Genomic DNA, 10353 nt, shown 5'->3' with positions numbered 1-10353 from the left:
CCCCCCAAGTGAGACCTCACAGATGCATTTCCTTCATCACCCCCTACTGCGTCCTAACAAAAATCAAACAGGCCGAGTGGGACCCCCTTGAAATGGCTACAACAGGTGCGCTAACCCGGGAACTAAAGTGCAGAGGGTCACCAAGGGATATAAGAAACTGGAGGCTCACCACACGATCCCCGCAGGCTCCTTCACAGAGATCCCCCCAGACAGGAAGTTAGCTGTGCATAGAAATAGCTCTTCCCCTCAGGATCAGAAAGTCATCTCCACCATCTCCCATTACTTCTGAAACTTTCAGCTTTGTCGATACCAATTGCTGCCAAGAAAAAAGTAGAATTTGGTTTCACCGGCCCTCAGTCGGGGGAAGTAATCAGTCGCCTTGCAGGCAAGGAGTTAAACCTCCCCTGCAGAGAGAGCCATTGTTTAAATCCAACTTATGTGCATCCGATCAGTTAATATCTCTCTCGGTGAATGCCGGGGCCTGCTGATTCTGGAGAGCGACGCGGTTACTTTGGCACACAATCAGACGCTTGCAGAAGGGAATTAAGCACAGCGAGTTCCTAATAAAACATTCTGGACATCAGGCTGGAAATAAAAGATCCCCATTGTCCAGGGCCGCCGCTGTTCTGGAGTGCGCAAGCGGAGATGGAGAGGAGAGTGCGAAACGGCGCTGGCTGGGTATCGTTCCATCAGCTGCGCAGTACAAACATTCCACTGTACATGGCTGGGACGCGCTGCCACACAACAATAATCTATTAAAGGGGCTATGAAAGCAGCACTGCAAAAGGAGGCAAAAAAAACGCCCAAATGACTGACCTCGGGTATTGAAAAGTGTTATTTGGGACAGCCCCAGACCTGCAAAATGTGTGCAAGCTAAAAATGAACATGTCGCACCTTCATACCATTGGAAAGACACTGCTAAATACATACCACCAGAAGAGCTTACACTCCAATACCCCCACCGGTCAGAAACAAATTATACATTTACAAAGCTCTGACATATTCAATCATGCTGTACAGAGAACACAGAGCCATGCACATCAGTCTCTGCACCAGAGGAGCTTACACTCTAATGTCCCCACCACAGTCACACACACTAGGATTATTATACATTCATATAACACTGAGCCAGTCATAGCCTTTGCACCAGAGGAGCTTACAATCTAATGCCCCCCCCCCCCCCTTCCGTCACAGTTCAGTTACACAGGAAGATTCAAAAAGAATAATGTTTTTTGTTTAATTCATTAACTGAGCGCTCGCTCTGCCACAGAGATGTGTCGCTAGTTTATGGTCTGTTGTCCCAGAAGGAAAAAAATATATATATACACCTTCTCCATTGACAGCCAGGCTGGACAGAAGAATGTTAGAACTGGGACAGATATACATATTGTAATGCAGAACACCGGAAAAGATGTCACGTGCCGGGAATAATTCCTATCGGAGGGCAGAGGAATGTCACACAGCTCTGCGCTCACATCCTGAGGCAGAACATACCTGGAAACAATAAACAGATTTCCAGGACCTCGAATGACCCCGCAGGAAAAGATGTGACACCTCAAGAGCCACCCCGGAAGTCCGAGTGCAAGAAAAACAGCAGAACGATGCATGATAAGCCAGCCATGAGTATGAAGGGAAAGGGTCCCAGAGAATAGCATAACAAGGTGTGGAGGGGCCCCAGAGCATTGGAGCAAGGTGTGGGGGTAGGGGCCCAGAGAGGTAGAGCAAGGCATCAGGGGGCTCAAGAGGACAATAGGTAAGGCACCAGAAGGACCCAGAGAAGGGTGAAGCAAGGCATTGGAGAGCTCAGAAAGGTGTCAGGAGAGAGGCCCAGAGAGCATTGGAGCAAGATATGGGGGGTATGGGCCTAAGTACGGTAGAGCAAGGCATCAGTGGGCCCAAGAGTACAGTTGAGTAAAGCAAAAGAAAGACCCTAAGAAGGGTGGAGCAAGTCATTGGAGAGCCCAGAAAGTGTCAGAGCAAGGCATCAAGGGCCCAGAAAGTGGCTGGGAAAGGCGCGGAGGGGGGGAATCCAGAGAGCAGTAGAGCAAGGTGTAAGAAGGGCCCAGTGGAGCAAAGTGGGGGGAGAGGAGTATGGCGAGAAAGTGCAAGAGCAAGGCTTCAGGGCACCCAGAGAGTGGAAGACAAAGGCGTCAGGGTCAAGACAGTGGAAGGCGCATGGTCCAGAGAGTAAGCCTTCAAAGAGCGGCAGAATAAGGTGTCACGGGGGCCAAGAGAGCAGCAGAGCAAGGCATCAGGTCCAGAGAGCAGAAAGGCAGGATGACTGGGGTGAAGACATGGTACAGCAAGACGTGGGAGCAAGGCGCCCCAGAGAGCAGTGACGCAGGACTTGGGGGCCCAGTGAGCAAGGCATTAGATTCATAAAAAGCAGGAGAACAAGGAATGGGGGGGTCAGAGATTGGTAGAGAAAGGTTTCAGAGCCCCGGGAGCAGCAGAGCAAGGAATATGGGGTCAAACAATGGCAAAGTGAGAAGGTGGGACCATGGGGCTCCTCATAATGATCCAATCTCACACGGATTAGAAGCAGAAACTTACTGTAGTAAAAATAAACTGTGTTTATTGGTGGTTTCCTGTATAATGAAACCAGAGAGGTTTATTTCCTGCACACAAAACTCTCAACAGAACCCCCAGCGAGCAGGAAGGGGTGTGTGCACCTCCCATCTCCAAGAGATCCATTCACTGGGACCACTCCGTTCAGAACAGCAGCGCCGAGTTTTTAAAGGACAACTCCACTGTACGGAGGAAGCTGTAGAAGGCAACAAAACCACCTCGTCTACAAAACACCATTACACGTTTTCTCCATTCACAAAGCACGCACAGGCTTTTGTAGTATCCACAGATTGTGATGAAAAAGACACGAAGCTGAAGAGGGTATTTTCATGTTTAGTGAACACGCAGTCCGGCGCACCGGGTGAGGCTTAAAGAGAAACTCTGGATCGGTAAAGAAATGCACAATCCTCCCAAAGCCAATTCTGTGTGTTGATAGCACACTTCATTGCAGATATTTTCCTGGTTCAGTTCAGACAGACAAAAAAAAACAAGTGCCAAGTGGACGAGTCCGCCTGGTATAAATCACATGATTAGTGCCAGTGTGGTCATAAGAAAACCAGGGAACCAATCACATGAGCAGGATATTTGCAGATGGTCACAAGGAAGTGACATGTGAACATTTTCAACACTTTTAGAAAAAAACACAGAAGTTGAACATTGAAATAAAAAGTTCATTTTGATGGCATTACATTGAGAAATGCTTTGTGTGGCCGTGATATAGGCTTGTGGTGACAGTGCAGTTTTCCTTTTAAGAGACCCTGTCACCAACGTCAAGAATTGCAGGTAAAAAGCACAGAAAGATCCCGTGTATGAAATGCTTTTGCAGGGTTTTCCCGTGCCATTCATTTTTATTCAAAATGTGACTTTTCCAAAAATAATCAATTCCATGGCACAGCCCCCTTCCACTTCTTGCAAGTAGTCCTCTCCTCTTCAGGTTAAGTCCAATTCCTGTCTGTGCTGGTCTAGCACCTCCTCCCCTGCCTACATAACCTTTTTGTACCTACTGGCAGAGGAGCGAAGGGGGAATACTATAGAACGTAGGTAGGCCCTCCAGCTGTAGTAAATCTACAAATCCCACCATGCTTCTGTCTCTGGAAGTCATGCCTGTGTCTAGGTGATTGTTAATATGCAATGCAACACAGCGACCTATAGAGCAGTATCTTCACATCAACGTCTTTCTTCTGCTATGTCTATGGGACTTGCATTAAATTGCACAAACCGTGCACACACCCAATGGGAAGGGGACTCAAGAGCAAATTTCTGTTTTTACATGCTGGAGCTGGGTAGTGGAGGTGCAGGAGAGGACAATAGGAGGACTGGGTAAAGCTGGAGATGGGAAGACCTTGTCAAATGTTAGGACCACCCAGCAACCAATGACCGCAGAGAGGAGGATCACTGACATCATTGGTTGCTAGGACCGCCCAGCAGTCCTAGCAACCGATGACTGCAGAAGAGCACCGGGATGTCATTGGTTGTTAGGATACCAGTGGTCCTAGCAACCAAGGACTGAAGAGGAACACAGTCTGGACATGGACCGATTGCAGACCTGTGTTGGGTTATGGCTTGCAGTGGATGTACTGGCCTTGGGGGCGGGTGTATCCACTCTCAGCCAGCTGTAAATGAGCGCCATTTCGGGGTAGAGGAGGCTTACAAATGGACAGCTGCAGTATTACAAACACACACTAAAAAGGTGGCTGGGTGTGGGAAACTGATTAGCTGCTGAATCCCTGACATGCTGAACATACCATGAATGTTCCCAAGCAGAATCATTAAAATCACATCCTAAACATTTTCCCAATAAAAGAAAATATACATACATACCACAATTTTAATTTTGCAGGGCAGGTTTTGCCCAGTACCCACAATGCCATGCGGCACACAGCAGCCAAGCAGGAGTTAGTGGGATGCAGTGGAAGCCGGCCCAGTTGTGTGAAGGGATTAAATCTGTCAGGACGGCTTGTGCAGGAACAGGTGCCCGACACACAGCGCTGCTGGCTGGTGTCCATTCCCAAGCCCCGGCTCAGGAGTTCACAGGGTGGTGTAAAGCTGGTGAGGCAGGCAACGGGCATTTTAATGCCCATCAGATAGGTTCTTTATTTCTGGGATTCCTTACCACCAACAATAACAAGAGCCCAATAATCTCCTGAGCCGTACAGACAGAAGAACACGGGTGCACTTCGGGATGCGAGCCAAATGGCAGCCATTTTGTTACCCGAGACTATATTCCACCATCAGCCCAATAAGATCTGGAGTTATCGTGGCACCAAAAAAAGTGCTACAAAAGTTGTCACAAACTGCCAGCAACATGTGCAGAGATTTAAGTTTAGCTTTTGTACGTATCCTGTACGCAATCGCCGACACAATCTGAACCAGGACGGGGGGAAAAAAAGCTCCCATGATGCAAAAGGAGCGATTCTCTAACCCTCCCCCGTGCATATTTAACACGATCAACCCCTCCTAATTGGCATAGCAGGTGTACAAACCTGGGAACTCAGCACAAAGATGGTGGGAGCGGCTCATAATGGGCACAGCAGGTGTACAGACCCAGGAACTCAGCACAGGGATGGGGAAACCCCTCATAATGGGCCCAGCAGGTGTACAGATCCGGGAACCCAGCGCAAGGATGGTGGGAGCCCCTCATAATGGGCACAGCAGGTGTACTGTACAGACCCAGGTACTCAGCACAGCGATGGTGGGAACCCCTCCTAATGGGCACATCAGGTATATAGACCCAGGAACTCGATGTAGGGATGGTGGGAGCCCCTCATAATGGGCACAGAACTGGGAATTTACCAACAGAGTCCCAGAGAGTTAGAAGAGACTGTCGGGTGGTTTATTTCTCCTGCATCTAACACACTGAAACAACACTTTTGGATGGTGTGCCCCTCTGCATTGACCACCCCCCCACCCTCTCATACAAACATGCAGTGATAAAGGAAACACTTGTTTCTTGTAGATTGTCACATGCACATTATACGATCAGCAATTTTCCCGCTGGCTTGATGCAGTAAGTGATGAGCGCAGAGTCGGAATGGGAGCCTCGTCTGTCTGACAGCAGTAACAAGAGTGAAGAAAATGGATGCAGTTACGATGCGTGTATTTGAGTGGCGGTGGGTGATACGAGGTAACTTTCCATTCACACAGAGACCCGCTATAACAAAACCTGCTCCATATCACGACTCCACCAGCACGCCGCCTCCCCCAGCGTCTCACAAGGGAAACCAATCCCATTTACTTTTGGCGGATTCTATTTTTTCCTTTCTACATTCATGACACTGGAATCATCAATGACGAAGCTTCATCTATCGACAGATACAACGTACGCACTGCTGCCGACAGCCTATACCCAACTGAGAGCCAGAAAACACAGCAGCTGCGCTAAAGTCATAAAGCGCACTCGTATAGAGCCTAGCCAGGTTCAGCATGCTTTAGCAGGTGCTTCAGCCTCTTGTCTTATGATTCTAAGCCAGGCTTCCCCTCACATGTTATGGGGGTGGCTCACAAAAGGGGAGCAATGATAGAAGAGGAACATTCATTGGCTTACTGTCCCCATACTTACATTCTGGCCAATTAGAAGGGCCATGACCACAGCAAATTCCAGAAGAAGGTAAGGCCAAAAACGCTTCTGGAAAAAAAAAAAAAAGACAGTTGTGCTGATGGCCCTGAAAAACTATGTGAAGGATTGCTAAATGTGTGCAGCTGGTCATACGACACCACACTCCTCCTGACAGAAAGCCCTCAGACCTCCTTGCAGCCTACCGTGCATATGAGCAATAGAGCCTGGTCCAGGCCCCGCCCCCAGCCTGTGACTGGATAATGAATGAGCAGCTGCACACTGGTCAAGTCATCCCTGCCTTCTCCCCTCCTTATAGCATGATCACCCAACAGAATGAAGCAACAGCCTCTCATTCATGTTGTGCAGGCAGCTACTATAAAACACATGTTCTGGTATTAGTATTAGACTTTCTTTTATTTTAGAATTATGAATACATAAACAGCAACATTTTTTTAGTTTCCTGGGGTTCAGCATACTTGCGCCTCACTCTACAGATTGGCCCCTCCATTTTCCCATGTCCTGCGGCGTCCCCACCATGTCGAGGGGCAGCACACACTTTGCTGTACATGAAGCACGCGGTCACATCCAATGCCGCAGTATGACATCCTCCAATTATGCAGCCAACTCTGTACAAGAATCACAAAGACTCGCACGCTGCCCAAAAAACACCCACAAAATGCCCCCTTACGCCCTTTACCCCAATTCAGAGGCCTTTTGTAGAGTGGATATTGGTGGAGCAGCACAATAGCCTAGGAGGTGACCTCGCACGACCGTCGCGGCTGTGCGATTTCAAAAACGCTCGACTAAAAATGAAGCAATTAGGTCCAAATCCTCATCTGTCACCTTCCTCACTTCACAGCGTCTCAGTTATCATCCTGGCAGCACCTTAACAACACAGCGCGGCCTAATCTCCTGAAATGGAACTGGGCAGCCTGGGGATGAAGTGGGCGTCCGTTCACACAACGCAATTGTGAGGTGATCACGTCAACATCCCACACACCTCGCAGATCAGGACAACGACCCGGTGCCAGAGTCTGATAGGGAGGTGGGGGACAGTACACACGGCCGGGCCCAATTCCTTCACAAAACGTTGATAGAAGCATCGTCCAATGGCTCCCAAAATATCGACAGCAACTTTTTTGTTTAACAGCTTAATTCTTTTTTATTTGGGCCTAAAAGGAGACGCACGGTGAGCGACGTACACAGGATGCAGGGCAATGTATGGGGCCAACAGTGGTGACGTTACAGGAGGGTAAAAAAAGCCCCTGCGACACTCAGTGGATGCCCTGGAAAGAGAAAAAAATGTAAAACATTGAGTGACGTTTTGTGTTCCATACTGGCAGTGATCAACAGCATTTCACCACACACTTCTCTATAATACAAGTGACCAGCTTGAGTAACGATCGTGCAGTGACACAGTTTCCTCCATACTGACAGTGATCAGCAGTCTTTGTAATGACAGCAGACACACTATGTGCTCCGTATAGAGAGTGTTTACACAGTGACAGACTGACAGTGATCCCCAGCAGGCAGGGACATAATAGCTCCTCCATACTCAGTGATCAGCATCGAGCAATACTGACATTACTCATAAGTGGATGGTGAAAGTGATCAGCAGCAAGCAACGGAAGACACACTGCCTCCTGAATATGGACAGTGATCAGCAGCGAGCAAATGACACCATGCCTCCTGACTATGGACAGTGATCAGCAGCGAGCAAAGGAAAACACGATGCCTCCTGACTATGGACAGTGATCAGCAGCGAGGAACAACACCCTGCCTCCCGACTATGGGCAGTGATCAGCAGCGAGCAGTCACACACAGTACTGTCCATTGCTTACCGCTGTCAGTTTTGAGGAGACAGTCAACAGCGGTGGACGGTGACAGTGATCAGTACTGGTGGCAGTGTCACAACAAGTTGCTCCTAAAATGGTTACAGAGTCTAAGAGCAACACCCTCAGCAGTGGCGTTGCCAGGAGAGATCCAGCAAGTTCCCAGGTATGCATATTAGCACGCAGCTCCCAGTGGGCTCACACTTTAAATGGGGACACCCTCCGGAAACCAGGGCTCTCCCCAAAAACCAGGGACAGCTGGTCAGCCAACCAGAAGCCTTTCCAGGCGAATGTATTATTAGGATTCTAAATTTCGCACAGGCCAAGCGGTAACAATCCAAGATGGCTGCCGGTGTTCCGACATTTATCGGGACGTCAACCCGCCACGTAGCACGGCGTCCTTTAACGTACACCAGCTGCCATGACACAGCAGGCCCGCAGATTTCCCAGAACGGCCTCTATATGTACATCTATTATCTGGATCTCACACGGGCTGGAAGGTAAAAGCCAAGATGGCCGGTGGCTGCCATTTTTAGAAACATGTTACTTTTTCCACATCTTGGTCATTTATTGAGACTTTAATCTGCCATGAAATGGCGTCCTTTGCTGTGCAGCGCTGATCGTTTCATCCATAGCGGTTCGATAAAACCTCCATTCGCTAGGCCTCCCTCCCGGGCGGCGTTACTACGACGTAAACATGTGCAAGCCAAGCTGGACACGTGAGGAGCGGGACAGAAGCCTTTTCACACCCGGGCAGTGTGGACACAAAAAGCTCCATTATTCGGGAATATTCCGGCACAATGTTCTTTTTACAGCACATTGGTAATTAGGATCGTATTCCACGGAGGCGTCTACGGGGGAGTGAGCGCTGAATAATGGCGATTACTGCGCAGGGAGGAGGAAGAACCCCACCTGCATACTGCCGGCAAAGGGTCACTTAAAGGGGAACTACCTGACAATTTTTCTCTTTTCACAATTGTATCAAATGCAGAAAAATGTAAAAGAATTATTAAAGTTTTATATATATATCCACCTTTTTAAATTTGTCCGGTTGAAGTAATTTCAGTTGTGTTCACTTTCTTTACTCTTCTGGGTTTATTAAAACGGACCCGAGCTCAGATGTTAAATATGCAGCCAAGTCAGCATTAAAAAAAAGTTTACTAGAAGTGTATTTTTCCCTTGGAGAAAACGATGCTCTGGAATCCCTCCAGTGCTGCTTAGAGGAGCCAAAAACCTAGGCACCTCGGTCATGTAATCCCTGTTGTGGAAGGGGGTCAAAGTTCGAATTGATTGACAAACCCCCCCCCTTAACTTTACTAATCCCACTGACACCATTTAAGGGGGTCTCTGCTAATCCCACTGACACCATTTGAGGGGGGCGCATTACTAATCCCACTGACACCATTTGAGGGGGGGGCATTACTAATACTACTGACACCATTTGAGGGGGGCGCATTACTAATACTACTGACACCATTTGGAGGGGGGCTTTACTAATCCCACTGACACCATTTGAGGGCGGTGCATTACTAATCCCATTGACACCATTTGAGGGGGGCTCTACTAATCTTACCCCGACACCAATGATTTGCTTTACTAGTCCCCGACACCAATAATGGGGAATGAATGTTCCGCCTAGCATGCCGTTCAGATGGCACTGGCGTCACTAGGTGGTAATGAGGAGTATAGGGAGTAAGAATACAGGTTGTTCTCCTATTCGCTTATCCCAGAGTATATATAATTTGTCGGCACTATATCAATAAAATGATAGACGGGTTTACTGAGAATGCAATTTCTTTCACATCAGTGTCTCCAGCTGTCTGTCCCCACTGCAGACATTTCATTGTGGTCACTAGGACAGGAAGTGAGGGCAGCAATAAAACCTGAGATAGCACCCTTCTCCATTCCATCTGAAGCACTTTGACTGAAGCTCCTTTGCCACATCACTCGTTCCTAGAGCTGAGAACTAAGAATAAGTGACAGGGCAGAGAAGATGACAAGGTCCTAAACGGTCAGTTTAGAGAGGTGGCAAGAAAGCAAGCAGCGCTGGGTCATACTAGAGAACCCAGCATGCTTTATAAATGGAACATCATGGATGCCCCCTGTAATAGGAGCTTCATTTCCAAAATTAGTATTTTATACAAACCATTTAGAATATAAAAACATCAAATTACAAGCTTGTAAAAAAAAGTTAAAAATAAATAAAACTAAGCAAAATCAGAATACTTTCTCCTAAAAGAAAAATAAAACACTGCTAAATTGGTTTTCATATGCATGCGACACAAATGCATGGCGAAGATTGGCCGACCTCTTGAATATCTCCAAGCGACTTTTTACAGTAATCACCCCCCCCCCCCCCCGGCGCCCTCAAAAGCCCGGCGCGACGCCACCCACAGC

The sequence above is a fragment of the Nanorana parkeri genome, unplaced genomic scaffold (genome assembly GCF_000935625.1).
Source record: "Nanorana parkeri isolate BGI_ZX_2015 unplaced genomic scaffold, ASM93562v1 scaffold560, whole genome shotgun sequence".
Lineage (NCBI taxonomy): Eukaryota > Metazoa > Chordata > Amphibia > Anura > Dicroglossidae > Nanorana > Nanorana parkeri.
The sequence above is the reverse complement of the archived record's forward strand: the minus strand, read 5'-3'. Positions refer to the sequence as shown.